An 18,816-nucleotide genomic window follows, 5' to 3' on the forward strand; every position below is an offset into this window, starting at 1 on the left:
AAAATAGTAATAAAAACGTTAATATCAGTTAAATTTTACTATTTTCAATATATCTTTGTTATTGGAAGTCACACAACTTTGGTGTCTTCGGCGACTTTACTTATTTTTGCACGCTCTACAACTTTGCAGAAGACGGGAAACCTCTAAAACGTAAGATAAAAAAGTTAGTATCGCAGCGCCACCTATGCGGCCAAATTACCAACTAACTTTTATAACCACATTAAAGTACAGGCAAAATAAATACAAGTCTCCGAAGACACCAACTCAAAAAAATGCACTCCCAAAGTGCTAGAGGTTTTTACTTGCTAGATCCCGCTCGTGGCCCAGTGTGCATTGGTTTATATGGGCAGCCTATTTAATGCACCCATAGATAAACGAAAATGCACCATAGAAAAATAAAAATGCACCATAAATAATTAAGCAATGTACCGAGAAAATGCACAGCATTCTCCATAAATAAATATAAACATTCCATAATAAATTAAAAATGTAGCGGTAAACCAAAAAGTTTTCTAGTTAAAAATGAAACATTGTATCGATAAAAAATTAAATAAAACACCATAAACAAATAAGTTTGATCCATAAAAAATAATAAAAATATCCATAAATAAGCAACATTTGCTCCATAATTATACCATACTTGCTCCATAAAAAATGTAATTGCACCATAAATATCATCAAATTGCACCATAAACAAATTGTAAATTTTACCACAAAGAATGTAAAAGCTACATAAATTTAATGTTATTGTACCATTGCTGCAGTGTCCAACGACATATAGTACTTTAGGATGTGGATTGGAAAATGTTAATATGAAAAATAAAAAGAAAATAAACAGAAATCATATACCGAAGCACACATCTATGATAGAACGACTTAAAAGATGGAAAAACAATGAATGCAATTTACCGGATAATCGCTTGCTGTTCGAACTCGCTAACGCTCGTCGGACTTAAAAAAAGGGAAAACATCTCTGTTTGCATTATACCGGGCAAATTCTTGGATTTGTGGATTACCTAGAACCGAATCGACACAGTTACAACGCATCCACAGGCTACGCCGCATGGATTAAAAGAACCCACATTTTGAAAAAGGGTTAACCATATTCTTGGAGTTAACATATATTTATTAATGATTTCAATTTGATCGGAAAAATTATCAAAAAAGGGTCAACTCTTTATTGTCTTTACATCTGCATCGATAAATAATTAATATATGTTTTATATAATTATAAAATAAATTAAGTATCCTGATAACAACTAACGTTCTTTTAATTAGATTATTTTTAGATTATCATGGCAGAAGGAGCAGAATATAGCCTTTTAACTTCCACATATTAACATATATTTACATATTTCCAGTGCTACTAGCCGTTGAAAAACTGCTTATGATGCAGAATTTGATTATTTTTGTAGATTTCGCATTCTTTAAGGTAAATTTTATAGTTTGTTTAGCGAGCAAATTGATGATATTTATGGTGCAATTTCATTTTTTATGGAGCAAATATGGTATAATTATGGAGCAAATGTTCATTATTTATGGATGTTTTTATTATTTTTATGGAGCAAACTTGTTTGTTTATGGTGTTTCATTTATTTTTTTATTGATACAATGTTTCATTTTTAACCAGAAAATTTCTTGGTTTACCGCTACATTTTTAATTTATTATGGAACATTTCTATTTATTTATGGAGAAAGCTGTGCATTTAATCGGTACATTGTTTAATTATTTATGGTGCATTTTGATTTTCCTATGGTGCATTTTGTAATTATTATGGCCGCAATAACCTTTTACCGTTTATATGATACGTTGGCTGTGGGTACTTCTGACACTTCACGATGTCGGTTCCTGCGGTTGATCAAACCTTTGGCGGAGGGATCTTGAGTGATTGATCCCTAATTGCTGGTCGATGATATTATCTACTGCTTGATCGGTCAGGTTAGTGCTTAACTCCCGTACTCGCTTTATGAAATTGTTGGCGATATTCATTTTCATGTGTAGAGGATGGTTTGATAGGAAGTCCAGGAACCGCCCGGATGCCTTTGGTTTAGCATACGCCACTACAAATATTTATATTATAGGGTATTGGTTCCCTTCTTAAGCATGTGGCTCCCATTTTCATCCTAAGAAAAACAAAGGATTGAAGCGCTGTTTGTTTTGTTTCTTATTTTTGTATTTTTTGTTACAAGTGAGCTGAGCACCCATGAAAACAAAAAGAACGGAATCAATCGGTGCCGTAATCGTCTGTTTTCGAATAGGATGAATATGGGAGTGTGAGATTAATGATGGAACTCATACCCTATATTCTATGTATAATTTCATTCTAAAGTTCTGAGAGGGGGTTATCGACATTGCTTCGCATGTTTTTCAACAATCTCCTAAGGATTTTTTTTAAATTTCTGTATAAAAATTTTCCACATTTGTGTCAGCGTTTCTTTTTTTTTTTTTTTGAAAATGTTTTCTGCAGAAAAACTTAGAAAAATACCTCATGAATGCTACCAAAATGATAGATGAATATCAAGACGCACGTCATTGTAGAAAGCACCTACAACACTACAGAAAAAAGCCTTGCTGGTCGTATACAGTGCGAGCGTGATGCAGCATCAAACAGGCGCGCGTTCTGAAAGGTTAAAGAGACTATCACAGAAATTAGTTTTAAAACTTATTTGCATATTTAACCAATCTTATTAGGATTACTAAATATAACCCAACACTTTTTTTTCAATAAGAAATTGCCAGAATGTCTCAAATATTTTCCAAAAACAAGTTCTTTTGATCATTACTGCTAAGCATCAATTTTAGTTGCTGTTTTTCAGCCGAATATTCATGACTGCGACGGTAATTTTCAGTATAACGTTCAGTGAACCGACGGAGTCGCAAGCCTACGACCACTGGAATTGGAACTGCATTCCGACTGGCGGGAGTATGTTCGCGCACATGCGCTCCCAAGAAGGGCAGCAGCATGCAGGCACAGACAAACAGACGTACCACTTGGAACAACATGCACTAAAATCATCGTCACGAAAACATAATCGCCCAATGCTAATTACACTGTGCTTCGCAAACCCACTGATTAGATGGCGGTAGTATGCAAACGTCAAACAGGAGAAAAAACGATACGAGCGCCATGAGCGAACGATTTGCGAATTACGGGATATTTGAATAATCCGTTAAAAAGGGAAACGATAGCAAGTGAGTAGAGTGAGACGTCTGTTTGTCTGTGATGCAGGGTTGCGCGGGCACTGACACCGACCAACGCATCCGAGTCAACATCGATCACCGACACAATAAACACACACTCACCCGACCCGATGGAACCACAGCGACCAGCAGCGAGAGAGTGAGTGCCGTGAGAACCAGCCGTGAGAGCAGTAGCGAACGCCGCTGCTGCGACCGTCATCATCATCATCATCATCGAATCTCGTCGCGCTGTAGCCAACGTGGTGATGATGGTTCGTTCCACACACGTCGCGTGGGTTCTACGCGCGCGTAGAACTTTCCACGTGATTCTCGAATACTGGAAATAGGGTATACACACTAAGATTAGCTCGGCAAACGTCGGCACCGCTGTATCTCAGCAAATATTTATACTGATTCTCGGTAAAAAATGACGTTTGTTAGCTGAATTTCGGCAAAATATTTTCTGAATCTCAGCAAACAAACAACACGATTGCTGAGATCTCGTTGTAAAACAAGTTTGCTGAGCGCTCGGCGGTGCCAATCTCGGTTAAAAGCAAGAAAAATTGCCGAGATTCAGCGAAAAAAATTAAGTGTGTATAAGCGCGACCCATTCGCGGTTGCAAGTCAGTTCAATTTCGAAGGTGACAAGTGATAAGCGTTTGCGTGGCTTAAACAACGCGAAGTGAAATTAATCCAAATGTAAATAGTAGCAGTAGAGAATAAAGTAGTGTTGTGAACAAGTGATAAAGTGATTATTCCCTCCCAATCCGAAACCCCTATTCTCTATCTGCCGTGCTAATACAGTCCAGCGCTTTAAATTTTTGCGTTCATTGCCGAACAACCCTGAAAGCTCTCTTGAAATTATTTTCTTTTTTCATGCTTATATATCAATTGTTCACTGAAACCACACTGATACTCCTTACACTAACTCTTCTCACATAAACTCTCTTGAAAAACTCTGAAGCTTGCTGACTAATTATTGTTATTCATCGGTGTATGTTTTTAAATGAAGTCATCTTTTCTCAGTAACAGAAAATAAAGAAAAGCCAGTCACATCATTCAATCACAAATGTTTGAAGTTTCCCAACCTTGCATATATTTCTATTTTTTTCAGAACTCATAGAAATGGTTTTTGAAATTCGTGTAGCTGTCTTACTTGATTTGTTTTTCTAGGACTTTTATGAAAAAAAAAAACAATAAGGGAGAAAAATCTTGAAAGATTCTTGATTCTGTTGACATTTTGGACTGGTATTTTTACACATTTTGTGAAGGTTATTTTTATGCACAATCATTTAAAGCACCTTTTATATGCCCTGCAGAAAAAGAGGGAGAGCTATTCAGAACCAATTTGTGCATTAGAAAATGTAATAATGACGGCAACTATAACGCCATTCTTTATAACACCAACGAACCTAACCTCAAAATGACTGACAACTCTCAGGTCATTTTGACAGGTGTAACATAAGCATGAAAAGGATGATAACTAGGTCGATAGAGTAAAATATATGCTCCGTCTTTTTTCGTGCATGTGTGTGGCCTGTCAAAATGACCTGAGAAGTGTCAAACATGTTCATGGCTTGCTTCGTTAGTGTAATGAAGAATTGCAAGGGGACGTTTATTGGGTAGAGTTGCAGGGGCGTTTTTGAAGGTGCCAATGGGTTTCAATGGGGCTCCAGGAGATCTCAGGTGCACTTCAATGGTTACAGGAGCGTTAAAAGAAGACTCAGAGTCCTCTCAAGAGACCTTAGGAGATTCCTGGGGAGCTTAGGGTCATTCTAGGGAGTCTCAGAGTAGTCCCAGAGGGCTTCAAGGAATTTCAGGAGTACCTCGAGATCACAGTAATGTTTCGAGAAGATCCCATGGAGCTCCAGGGGTTTGTTTTAGAGAGTCCTAGATGCGATATATAGAGTTCGAGAAGGTTTTTAAAGAATTTCAGAGGCATTTCTGAAATTTTTGAAGAATATTCTGCTTGATTCAAAAGCATTACGCATGTGTTTTCGTGAGTTTCGGGGACTTTCAGGATCGTTGCATGGGGTCCGACGGGGTTTTAGGGGATTTCAGGGGTATTCCAGGAAGCTAAATAGGATTTTAGGCTGGTTTCAGAAATTTGATTCAGGTGTTTCGAGGGTTTTGAGGGGTCTCAGAAGCGTTACATGGGATCCGGAGGTATGAAAGAAGAAGATTTTGAGTGAGTTTGTGATGCGTATGAAGCGCTCATCCATTTGAAATAGCCCTAAAAACCTTTTGACTTAAGGGTGTTCCTGAAACCCCTCCTGACATGAACCTGACCTGAAATATTTCGAAACGCCCCTGAAACCTCCATAATCCCATTGAAACGCCCTTGCAATTATAATAATCAATTTGAAATGCCTCTGAAACCCCCTGTAACGCATACGAAAACTCTTTGAAGCACCCTGAAGTACACTGAAACTCTTAGCCACTCGCCCTCCTTACACTTTTTTCAACCTGGAATTTCCTTTAGGGCAGTCTCGACTCATTACCTGACATTCCAGTGTATCCCAATTGTCCGCTCCAAATTTTCTGGAACTTATTTTTCTTCCATTACAGTTTTTTTTACGCGGTTCCTATTTTCGCGAATTGAAGTGAGTCAATCCCGATGGATGTTTGGATGGATGTCTACTTTTTTATTTTTTCTTCTTCTACAGATGCAGGTAATCAAACAAGCAATAAAATTGTTTTTTTTTTTTATCTAATTCCCGTCTATTTAAACACCGACCAATAATGTTCAAATTCATTCTTGCACCTTGCCTAACGCCTCATGACCGATTTGGTATGAATTACTAATGTGTATATCAGCTTTCATTTCACATAAAATATTTTTTTTATGAACTACAATTTCTTTTAAATAATAGTTGTCCCTCAAATTCTGTTTTCGTCTAGTTCACGTCTATTTTGGGCTCAACTTGAATTCAATTCCCGGCACACCTTCTACGTAACTTAAGTACATGGGATGATCGGAACTTCTGATTTGACCGTAGGTTTTTTTTTTTCAAAAAGTCGATTGAGCAGAAAATTTAAAAATGTGATGGAGCTCTAAAATAACGACCAAAATATATCAATTAATATTTGTACCCACCTAATCATAATATGCACAGTGCAACAAAGGAATCTTTCTCTGTAGTTTTGAAACATGATGTTTCGATGTAGAATGTTGATAACATTTTATCGACGGTTAAAAGTGATTTTTTAAATTAATTATACAACTTTTACTGCATTCTTCGCAGTGAAACCCAACTTTGAAGTGTCACAGAGATTTTGTGGGGTGTGAATTGAATGTTGGTCTTACAAGTGAATCCGGCGAAATGAAAGTAGAACGGTGATGAAGACCAATTCGGGTAGCTGCTACTTTGGTGCGATTGCCTTCATCGTACGTGGAACGAGGAAAAATCTTCGAATGAGTGTAATCAGTTTTGTACCTTTAAACTCCGCCCTATTTTGCTTATCCTTTGACAGATACGCGTATTTCGATTTTCACTTGTAATCTTCCTCAGTGTCAGTTATCCAGGAAAAATGTCAACTGGTAAGTGGAGTAAAAGTAAAACGTGAAATTTAGTGTAAATATTCGAGTTTCAGTGCTACAGAGGCTTGTTATCGATAATTTACACTTTTTTGCTTCCATCTAATGAGGCATGGACAAAGGTAAGTTGGCATATCTGTAATGATTGACTTCGTCTGATGTGACGGGAGTTCCCAGACAACCAGTTATCGTAGAAGAGGTTGCATAAGATGATAAAGTGGAGGCCATATGCGTGCATGCCTCCATCTAGGCGCCTGTAAAATGTACGCATAACGCCTCCACTATAGCATCTTATTCAACATCTTATACGATCATTGGTTGACTGGATTATCGCATATGACGAAGTAAATTTTTACTCTGTATGATCGGTCGTAGTAATAAAGATTAAACAATTCGATAGCGAATCATATTGGCTGAAATGAATGTTTCAAGCTAACCTGCTAGAAGAAACATTTGACCACGTTATGAGTCACTCCTACTCTCTGGTAACCCTGGGTTGGCTTTTGAGGTCACACACTTGCTTCGCTTCTTCTCTGCCTTGCCTGAATAGACTTATTGCTGCTGCAGAATGAGCCAGACATACAAGAGACACCCACCGAACCGGAGCAATTCCGAGAAGGATGAATCCATTTACAGGATGATAAACACCTTTTCCGTGACGGTGGTGGCACTCCCTTGCACAACATGTGAGAGGGTGTTCCGTCGAGCTTGAAAGTATGTATGTATTTTAAGGAAGGTGTGACATGGAGGAGAACGAGAAATGGTGTGAAATCAGGTGACGGCAACTGGTTCCCAAGCCACAAATGACAACGGACGATGCCTCGTGGGGTTTCCATCATCCATTATGGGGTTTATCAGTAGCCCAAGCACAAAGAGACGGAAGTTTAGCCCGAGGGGCGAACTTTTTTTGTGTGTTGGATGCGATACGGTGATGCTTGAATAATGTGATTGATATCTGTTTTTTGGAAATGTGTGGACTGCTTGACTTAACCTCAGTGACTATGGCACACATTTCCCAAATGGAAGAGAACGTGCCGCTGGAGCCGACCTACTGATAGCATAAACAGCCTAGGCGTACTATAAGAAGTGAACAAATTTAATCCATGCCATCCGTGATATGTATTGACGTTTAAATATCTGGCTGCACTGATTAGAATTGTGGGGTGTGAATATTGTTTAGTGTTATTCCTCTAACGTGTCCTTCCCCTAGCAAGCATCAGTGACAGCCAACATCAGGACAAGGTAGTCAGTTTGAAGATGCCTCATTGAGGAGAGGTGTTGGCGGAGCAAGTCACCTTCATCGTGTGGTTCCGTATAATGCCTAGTGATCCTACTGCAGTTTGCTAAAATTACGGGGAAAAGATTGAGCAAGTGAGTTACGCAATATTTACAAAAATTACTTCGCGCTAGCTTTAAATTACAATACATCCAATGCTAACTTGATGCATTTTCCCCTAAACATCGACATCGAAACACGCGACCCACCAAAGTAATAAATTTTCCCAACCCCAGGCTACATGCATGTACCTAGTAGCTGTTGGATTCCTGGCAAGCCAGATGGCAAAGCCATAAATTCATCCTCCCTTTGCGGTTTCATCGATTTGTAGCGACTCTGTGCCACTGACTGCTGGACAGCGGACAAAACCTCCAAGTGTGGTTAAATTTACAGTGATTTGCACCGGTTTTTACTTCTACCGTTGTGAATTGGAATGAAGTTACCTTTCCGGTGGAATTTGTGCCGTGGCCGTTTTGGTGATTGGTGAGTTACTTGCGATGTAAATGTTAAAATGCTGAAAAAAAAACGAAATAGCGATAAAACCGACTAGGTCCAAATCTGTGAATTCGATCTTTTAATCTGAATATGTAATAGAAATTCATCTTTGTGAAGGTATCTGGACATACCTGCACATTAATCTTGTAACATACGTCCGATCGTAGTAACCCATAAATCCCGTAAATCACCATGGAAACAGTCTGTGACATGTCGATAATAGCGATACCATACAAAGGCGGTCGGCACCGGATGTCCCAGTAATATATTTTACCCCTCTTGATCCAGATCCCTCGGAAAACAAATTGCTCATTTAAATTACTTTTTCCGGACCACTCGACCACAAAAGCTAACCGATGCTCAATCAGACCTCTATCAGACCTATTTGCACCGCTAACATTCAGTCAATATTTGCTGGTGCCGATTGGAATCATTGATTTATTCACGCAAATGATTTGCCTCCCACTTAGGACAAGAGTCGGACAACCGCCGCCAAGGTTTACTTTGATGGGGTCAACATTGCTCGCCCGAAGCCTACTGCTTGCGCCGTAGCCGTAGGTGATATGCAGCTGATACGGATATACCGACACATTGCTTCAATCAGTGCTAATTCCATTGGGAAGATAACACAGGACAGACGGACAATGGGGAAAGTGTGCCAATCCGAAATCACACCCACAGATAGGAGATCCAAATCAAATCAATCTGTGTCCAGTGACATTGATGACCGGAACCAGGCATTCCACCGCCAGCACCACCGATATAACCACCGCGATAGCGTATCATTGTTGATGGTACACAAGAGGACTGACTTTCCATGAGAACAGATGGAACCAGTGACAATGAGGCGTGTGCTGCATCCGGATTGAGTGGCATGCCGAAATGGTCGGTGCCAGTTTCCTGTCAAATTGAGTTCCTAGTTTCGATGGATGTAGGATAGATGCAGTTAGGATTTGGCTTCGCGGAATTAGAATGATGGCATTCGCCTTATTGCAGGCAAACAATCAGGTATGCGGTATCCTTCATAAGGCATCTATTATTATGAGATTCCAGTATGTCTTTTGAGACTTACGGCTATCTAAAATCCCCTTATAATTTCTAGGTCACTGCAGAATATAAATATTCTGTCGTTTACTACTTCGCATCTCTTGATTTTATGCCTTAATTTTTGTATTTTTCGCAAAAATGTACAATTTATCATTTTTGCCTTTCTCGTACACTAAGTGTACTGTTCACTCAAAAAACATTTTTTCGAAAAAAGGCTCGGATGATCTAGTTGCATATACCAATCGATTCAGTTCGATGATTTGAGATGATGTCTGTATGTGTGTATGTATGTATGTCTGTGCGCAAAATAAGTTCACTTACTTTTAAGGCACTTCGCATTGGCCGATTTTTCGGATTATAGCTCCAATCGAACCGGAATTTCACCGCATTGTTTGCTTCTAAAAATGGTCCGGATCGGTCAAGGCGTTCTGGAGTTCTGGCCATTTCAGTGATCCGGACCAGCACCGCGGTGCACCGGTAGAGCTGGCCGTAAATACAACTGAACCAAGCCCCATCATGCGACACATCAAACTGCGGTGATTTTTGTAACCTTTTGCATGGCTGACGAATTTTGGGCGGAAATCAACACTGGATACCAGAAATTGCACGATGTCGGCCCAAAATTTAAGATGGCAGCCTGATATTCAAGATGGCGGCTTCAAATTCGACATGGTGGCTGTTTAATGGTATTTTAGGCTCTAAAATCATTAAATATGAGTATATTTGGTATAGAGAAAATGTCTGAAGTCCAAAAATGGTGATCAGAATATTCAAGATGGTGGCCTAAAATCCAATATGGCGGCTTTAAATTCAAGATGGCGGCTGTTTAATGGTGTTTTAAGCTCTAAAACCATGCAATATGGGAATATTTGGTATGGGGAAGAAGCTCGGTTTCCAAAAATGGCGACCAGAATATCCAAGGTGGCAGCTTCAAAATCAAGATGGCAGCTGTATAATGGAGTTTTAAACTCTAAAACAATGAAATACTGGTATATTTGGTAAGGGGAATATGTCCAGAGCCCTCAATTAACGACCAGAATATCCAAGATGGCGCCCTGAAATACAAGACGGTAGCTCCAAATTAAGGATGGCGGCTGTTTAATGGAGTTTTAGGCCTTAAAATCATGCAATATGTGTATATTTAGAATGGGGAAGATGTCCGGAGTCCTGAAATGGCGACCAGATTATCCAAGATGGCGGTCTAAACTACGAGATGGCTACTTCAAATTTAAGATGGAGGCTATTTATTTGAGTTTTATGCTCTAAAACCTTGAAATATGGATATATATAGTAAGAACGGCGAATATGTCCGGAGTCCGAAAATGGTGGCCCGAATATCCAAGATGGCGATCTAAAATCTAAGGTGACGTCTTAAATCCAAGATGGCGGCTTTTCAATGATGCTTTAGGCTAATAAATCATTCAATATGGGTATATGAGGATATTCGGAGTTCAAAATTAGCAACCAGAATAATCAAGATGGCGGTCCAATATCCTTGATGGTGGTCTATTGGAGATTTAGGCTCTAAAACCATTCAATATGGGAATACCTGGTATGGGGAGCAAGTCTGGAGTCCAAAAATGACGACAACAATTTTTAATATGGCAAACTTAAATCCAAAATGGCGGCTCAAAATTCAGGGTTGCGGCTATTTTTAAGAATTTAAGGCTGAAACATCAAAAGCCAGATAAACGATATGATTAGGCCGTTACAAATATTTATTTCACTTTTTGTCCCACCACTCTTTTGCTGGTCGAGGGGGGGGATAAAAATAATAAAGCATTTAATCAGAAAAATATTTAAAACTCATCGGATTTGTTAAAGAATGTTTGACAAGACCCAATATTTTGATAAATATTTTTTTATCTGCCCCCTCAAAATGCAAAATCCAGCCAAAAATTTTTGAAGGGGGGGGAGACAAAAAGTCAAAAATAAATTTGTATCAGCCTTAATGGTGCCATTAAATTATTTTTGTTGAACGTATGAAAGGGCGATATTCACTTAAGTTTTGTTGAAATTGGTTTTCGAAGGCACGAGAAAGGCACCATCACCGCTAAGTGGATTAATTAGGGTTTTTTTTAAGGAATGTTATGAACCAATGTTCTACGTAACAGTCAGTAGTTGGCAACTCGGATCGAGTAGTTCTGCATCACCCGACAAAATACAACCGCAAGGGGCTGTTAGGTAGATTTTCGTAGTGAGAAAATAAACAAAGCAGATGGCCTAGCCAAAATAGCGAATCTAGAACCAGTGATAGAGGCTGAAAGATAAAATAGTAAAACTTTATGCAAGTCACGCTAACTGTGTTGCAATTATTTTGTTTAAATTGAAAAAGTTTCCTAGATTTGTATCTAATTAAATTCGTAAGTGTTTTCTTAAAATCTATTGAACCATTAGGCTTAATTTATAAACATGCAGGACAAATACGAAATCTAAACTACATCGGACATTGTTGAAGCAGTTCGGTGGGATATATCGCAAGACTAATGATGTAAGTGCTCTTAAATATATGTGGAATGAACTTAAAATAAACTAATTAAAATGAATTCCTAGCTGGCTGATAACTAACCACAGCAAAAAATCGGGTTTGCGCAATACTGACATTTAAGATTTGCTGGTATGTCTGAAAAAATACTGAAAAAAACTTGTAATTAGAAGGCACAGAAGGTTGACAATTGGTAAAGGAATTCTTAACAGATTTCTTGGTGCAACTCTTGGAGGATTTTTATGGACAAATGTCTAATACGATTATTGAAAAAAAAATCTTAAGGAACTTTTGGGAACTTCCGTAGGAATCCTTGAAACAATTCGTAAAGAAATATCAAATACTACAACTTTTAGAAAAAAATCTAGGGGACGTTCTGGTGGGATTTGAACCCTCGGCTTCATATTCGCTGGATTGGCGCTTTAAACTAATCCATAGAACAAGTAACGATTCTGCTGAATAAAAGATGGATTTCTAAAAAAGGGAGTGTACATGGGGTGGATTGAACGTCATTTCATTTCGCGGAAAGGTTACTTGTTATTTGGCTTAGCTGGATAAAGCGCCGGTCTAGCTAAATGGAGTCGTGAGTTCGAACCCACCAGAACGCGATGATTTTTTTTTTCATAAATTTGTCTCTAAATTTGTCAATTAGCAACATTTTGTGTCTCCTAGTTTTTTTTCAGAAAGTTTCAGTAATTGTAATTTAGGGATTGCGTCAAGGATTCCTAAGGAGGTTCTCTACGGAGGATCTTAAGATTTTTTTCAAGAATCGTATCAGAAATTTTGCCATGAAAAAATCCTTCAGGGAGTGTATCAAGTCATAATGAATTCCTCTAAAGATACCGTTTCTCTTTAGAAATATTTTTAAATGTATCTCAAATATTTTACTAAAGATTACATCAGAAATGCTACCAAGGATAGCTTCAGGAAATCTACCAGAAATTCTCCTTCAAAAATACTCTAAGACGATTCATAATTTCACCCATAACTCTTGCAAGAATTACTCCACAGATTCTTACGCAAATTTTTCCATAAAAAATAAAGGAACACCTCCACACATCCAATCTTGGAATTCCTCAGCACTTCCTCCATGAATTATTTTAAGGTTTTTTTTTCCAGACGACCTCACCAGGGTTTTCACAAAGTTTTCCTTTCCTTATTTCAAGAGTTCATCTTTACGTTTCTACAAGAATTTCCGAGAACACTTCTCCCGAGGAGATTTTTTTCAGGGATTTTGTATGTAACTCCTTCAAGTATTACAAAAAAACCCTGAAACTATTCCTCCAGGAAATCTTACAAATATTTTCTTGAAGCATCTCCGAAGAAGGTCCTAGCGATTTCACCAAGTGATTATTGGAATTTGTTTCACGGAATTCTCAATAAATCTCTACTTTTCATCATTTTTTTTTATTTAAGTATTATCTCAGGACTTCCTCAAAGAGTTCATTTAGGGACTTATTCAAGGATCATGAACTTCTTTGGGTATATCTCCAAGTAACCCTTAAGGAACAAGTTAAGGAATTTCGCAAAGATTGTTTTTGTTCAAATAAAGACTAGACTCGAAAAAAGTGAGGCACACCAAATAATGCGTAACTTTCGATTGTGTGCACAAAAAAAATGATTTTATTAACTAGGAATAGCATACCAAAGACTACCAAAACGCGTAAAATTGAGTTTCACGTGTAGCCGATGTTTTGTTACGAGTGTAGATCTGGAGGCCTTAACCATATAATATGAAAAAAAAATGATGCTTCAGATATCGCTGATGTACTGGAAATTTGTCTCCCACGACTTGTATTGTATGTTTGAATGAAATGAGATAAATGCTGATATTAGTGCACTTGATAGGTCATCACAAATGAAAATCATATATTTAAGATTCAGAATGGTTTGGATGATCTAGAACAGCTTAGAGTTATATAATACATGGTTGAACTTATCATCTATGTCTACTAAAACACACTACACCAAGTTTTGAACGTGCGTGATGCTTTGTTACGAGTGTAGATCTAAAGGCCTTAACCACATAATACTGAAAGGTGACCTTAGATATCTCTGATGATCTGGAAACTTCTCTCCCATGGCTTTCACTATGTGTATGAATCAAATGGGCAAATTCCGATGTTTGTGCACTTCTGTTGAAATACTATTTCAAGTTCAAACCATATTTCTCTACTTCAGAATGGTTCGGCTGATCCACTGATCTTCTGTGACTACCAAAACGCACTATATCAAGTTTGAAATGCATCCAATGCGTTATAACGTGTGTAGATATAAAGGCCTTAACTTCAGAATGATTTGGATGGCCTAAGGTATCGCCATTGATGTACAGTTAGTCTTTTATACTCTGATTTACATGCATAGATCTAATGAAATCAGTTCTGACATTCATACATTAGTTTGATGAACTATTACAGGTAAAGGCCTTACAATCAGAACTCCAGAGCAGTCTTTCAAGAGCATCCTTCTACTCCATGATTCAAACAAGCATGCTTTGAAACAATCCCGAAAACCAGGATCGTTTAGGATCATGATTTTTTCCAATCTTAGCGTGCGGGATTTGTGCATGGGATTCAATCCCAAGATTGAATCCCTGCGTTCAAGTGCACTGAACAGGTTGGGTTGGGAGTTAAGGATCCTTGGCAACGATTGTTATAAAAAATTGCCTAATACACCGTTGCGGGTGGTACGAAAAATATCAGCAGAACATCGACTATAAACCCAAAAGCCAATTGCGGAATGCAATATGAACGTTAAGCGTTTTTTAATTTGTGTGAGACAAAATTAGTGGGGTGATTCTATTAAACTCATAAGGAATCATCGTACTTAGCCGCCGTATAGCTCTATCCGGCTCTAATGCGTGAACTGTTGGCTGTTTTTTTTTTTTCAATTCATGGTGGAAATAGGAGTGTAAGATCAATAAAATCCTCCTGGACGCCCTTTAAAATCACAACCTCCGGCATAGATTAACGGTTAACCAAATAAAATGTCTGTAGGAAACCTAAAAAAAGGTTGCTGTCATTGTGCCTGGAACTTTCTATCGTTTCAAAGCGACTCCTCTGGGTTGTATTAGGTATTAGAACATTTTCCGTCTTGAAACTCAGATTCAAACATATTACAGACATTATTCTCCTGAGATGATAACAGGAGCAACTTTCAACTCAACTTGCTCCCGTCAAATCTGTCATACAAATTTTTTCCTCAACACTTAACAAAATATCTATGGTAACACGATGCATTTTCACTCTTGTGGGAATCAATCAAGGATTGAATCATGGGATTCAATCCTCCCATACATGAGGCAAGATTCAATGCATGCCTGGATCGAAACGAAACATGCGCGTTGAATTGATCATGCTCCTATGGTTTTGAATCTCAGCAGCTCTTGGAGTGAGATTTTTTGAAGACTGCTCCAGAGCTATTTTAAATTGCCTAGAACATCACCAGGTCATGACTACCATCATTTCATGTTTCAAACGGTATATTTGAATGTACGTCATCAAATTCAAGGGATTTAAAAAGTAAACACAACTATTTGTATTCAGTAGAAAAAATTTAAAACTTCTGGACGTTTTGGATAACCTGGAAATCTATGTTACAGCTGTAGAAGGACATAAGATATTTCAATCTAACAGCTCCAACCCGAACAAAGAATATTGTGCAATTTCCATTGAAATATATCATATTTACATAGAAATAAAACGCGGAATCGATTGAAGAACAAGTGGTGTACACTAAATTTGCAGCTATATCTCCAAAATGTTCCAGCATAACATAATCTCCATATATACATATGATAGCACAACCAATGCCCTTGATAAATGATGATATGGTGATATGGTTTTTTAAACCCCCCCCCCCCTGGGTCAACCCGAGCAGAAGGAAATATCAACAGCAAAATAAAATATGCTATTTCAGAATAATAACTGAAAAATGGAATCAGTTATTTTTATGTTATTAGCATAGCATATTATGTTATAAACTTGTCTGTCATAAGCAGCAAATATCGTAACAAAAAAATGTTCCTGGAAGACTTATCCAATAACATGCTTTGATAGATCAATTACTACTTAATAACAGGTAATTTGTGAACTTGTTATTGTTCATCAAATATTTGTACATTAGCTATAGTTGAATAATAACTAAACTTGTTCAACAACATAATATATTATTGAAATGTTATCTTGTGGATATACCCCAAAAACTAAGACATAACAAAATAAGATAACCCAACAAAACCTGTTATTGAAAAGATATATTTTGATAAGTTAACAATAACAAACTATGATATAAAAACAGGCTATGTGATTCTGTTTTTATTAATTTGCTATCCTCACTTAATCTGTTTTTATATCTTGTTTTGTTATTATTTAATTATCAAGGCATAGCTTTTCTATATCAAATTTTGTTGGACAATCTCATTTTGCTATAATTAAGCTATTGCTATACATTCACTCAATTTCATTTCAATAACATGTTTTGTTGAAGTACAGGTTTTGTTATTGTTGTACTATTGATCAACTTGAGAGGCCATTACACTGTTTGTCGTTATGCCAAATATTTGCCATTGAAGTCCGACATTCATCCAAGGTTGCTATGATTCACGTTGTGTTGGTCATTTGTTGGGCTTGTTTGGGCAAATATTTGTCATCATAGCAAACAGTCTAATGGCAACTTTATCAACAATAGGGCACTGCATTGTTTTGATTTTGTATGGGGTTTTGAAGTTTCTTGGCCTTGTTGTTTACAAAATTTCTGTAAGAGTGAAAGAGAAGGAGAGAATTTCATGCAGTGCCCTATAGCACAACAGTAACAAGTTTTGAAATCAAAGTAACCTGTCCTTTTGTTTTGTTCCATACAGTTGTATACAGTATACAGTTAGGATGGAATTTTCTGAACTAATCTACTGAAAATTCCTTAAATAATATTCCGAAAAACACTTGGAAGCTCTGGAGGAACCCTTTCGATACCCTGGAGAATTCTTCAAAGAACTCCTGGAGTAATCTTCATAGAAATTCCAAAATTAATTCGTCTGTGCAATTATTAGAATTCTTGGCAAAATCTTTTGAAAAACTCCTGGAGAATTCTACGAGAAAAAAAACTCCTGGTGAAATTCTCAAAGAAATTTTCAGAGAACTCTTAAGATGAAATTCGAGACAAATAATCACGGGAAATTCTGAAGAAATACTTGTAGGAATTCTGTTCAAATGTCTGAAGGAATTTCTAGAGGAGTCGTTGAAAATCTGTGAATGATTTCATGGAAGAACTCTCGGAGAAATCTCTGGAAGATTTTTCTTTCACATTCTCTTTGAATGAATCAAAAACTGAATATAGTATTTTTAGTCCATTAAAGTATTGTTACTCATGTTATTGGTGGGTTTTTGAGACAAAGTGAAAAATTTTATATAATAAGTATCATAATTTACTTAGTTACGATTTTGATATTATAACAAATTTTGCTTTCCGATTATTATCATCAACATATTAACACCGGAAATGGCCAAATATGAAAGTGAACCAAATCCATGCATGCGACACATCAAATTGCGGCATTTTGGATAACCTGTTGAAAAATTAGCAAGAAAACAGTCTCAGACCATATCTGAACCGGTTCCGGGAGTCCCGCCGGAAGTGGCCAAATATAAAAGTGAACCAAATCCATACATGCGATATATCAAAGCGCGACTTTTTTGATAACCCAATGAAAGGTTGGCATAAAAAAAGACTCAGACCATATCTAAACCGGCAGTGTATCGGAACCGGTTCCGGATGTCCCGCTGGAAGTTCATATATAAAAGTGATCCAAACCCATGCATGCGGCACATCAAACTACGGCATTTTGGATAACCGATAACCTGATGAGCAGTTAGCAAGAAAACAGTCTCAGACCTTATATGAACCGGTAGTGTTTCAGAACCGGTTCCGGGTGTTCCGCCGGAAGTGGCCGTATATAAAAGTTGACAAAACTCTTGCATGCGGCAAATCAAACCACGGCTTTTTCGACAACTTGATGACCGGTTATTGAGGAAGTAGGCACATTATGGACTGTCAGTAGTGCCGAAACTAGTTCCCTCCGAAAGCGGCTAAATATAAAATTGAAAAAAACCTTTTTGAAAAAAGCTTTTTTGATAACCTAATAAACTTTAGCAAGCAAATAGGCTCAGATTATTTAAGAGACTATCGGTAGTGTTTCGCAACCGATTCCGGGCCCGAAGTGACACCAAACCCATGCATGCGATACCTCAAATCACGGCTTTTTAGGTAACATGATGAACAGTTGCAAGAAAATAGACGCAAGCCCTATCAGTGTGTTACGGAACTGATTACGGGTGTCCCGCCAGAAATGATCAAATGTAAAAGAGAACCAATACATGCGACATATCAATGACTTATTCAGTAACAAGATAAACGGTGACCCAAAAATTAATCACCGACCATATTTGGGAGAACCGGTAGTGTTCCAGAACTGGTGACAAGACGAGTAACGCGTCGGAAGTGGTAAATATAGAAAGGAACTAAACCATTGCGGCGTTTTTGATAATCTGATGAACAGTCAACAAGAAAATAGTCTCAGGCCACAGTAGTTCGGAATCGGATGCGGGTGTGATTTGATAGAAGTGAACCAAAACCATGCATGCGATACATAAAATCGCGGCATTTTCAAAAATTTGCCGAACGGTTAGCAAGAAAATAGCCTCAAATCACATCAATTTCCGGCTTTTCAAGTCACGTGATGAACAGTTGACAAAAACATAGTCTAAGACCATATTTGAGACAACCGGAATCAGTTCCAG

The sequence above is a fragment of the Aedes albopictus genome, chromosome 1 (genome assembly GCF_035046485.1).
Source record: "Aedes albopictus strain Foshan chromosome 1, AalbF5, whole genome shotgun sequence".
NCBI lineage: Eukaryota > Metazoa > Arthropoda > Insecta > Diptera > Culicidae > Aedes > Aedes albopictus.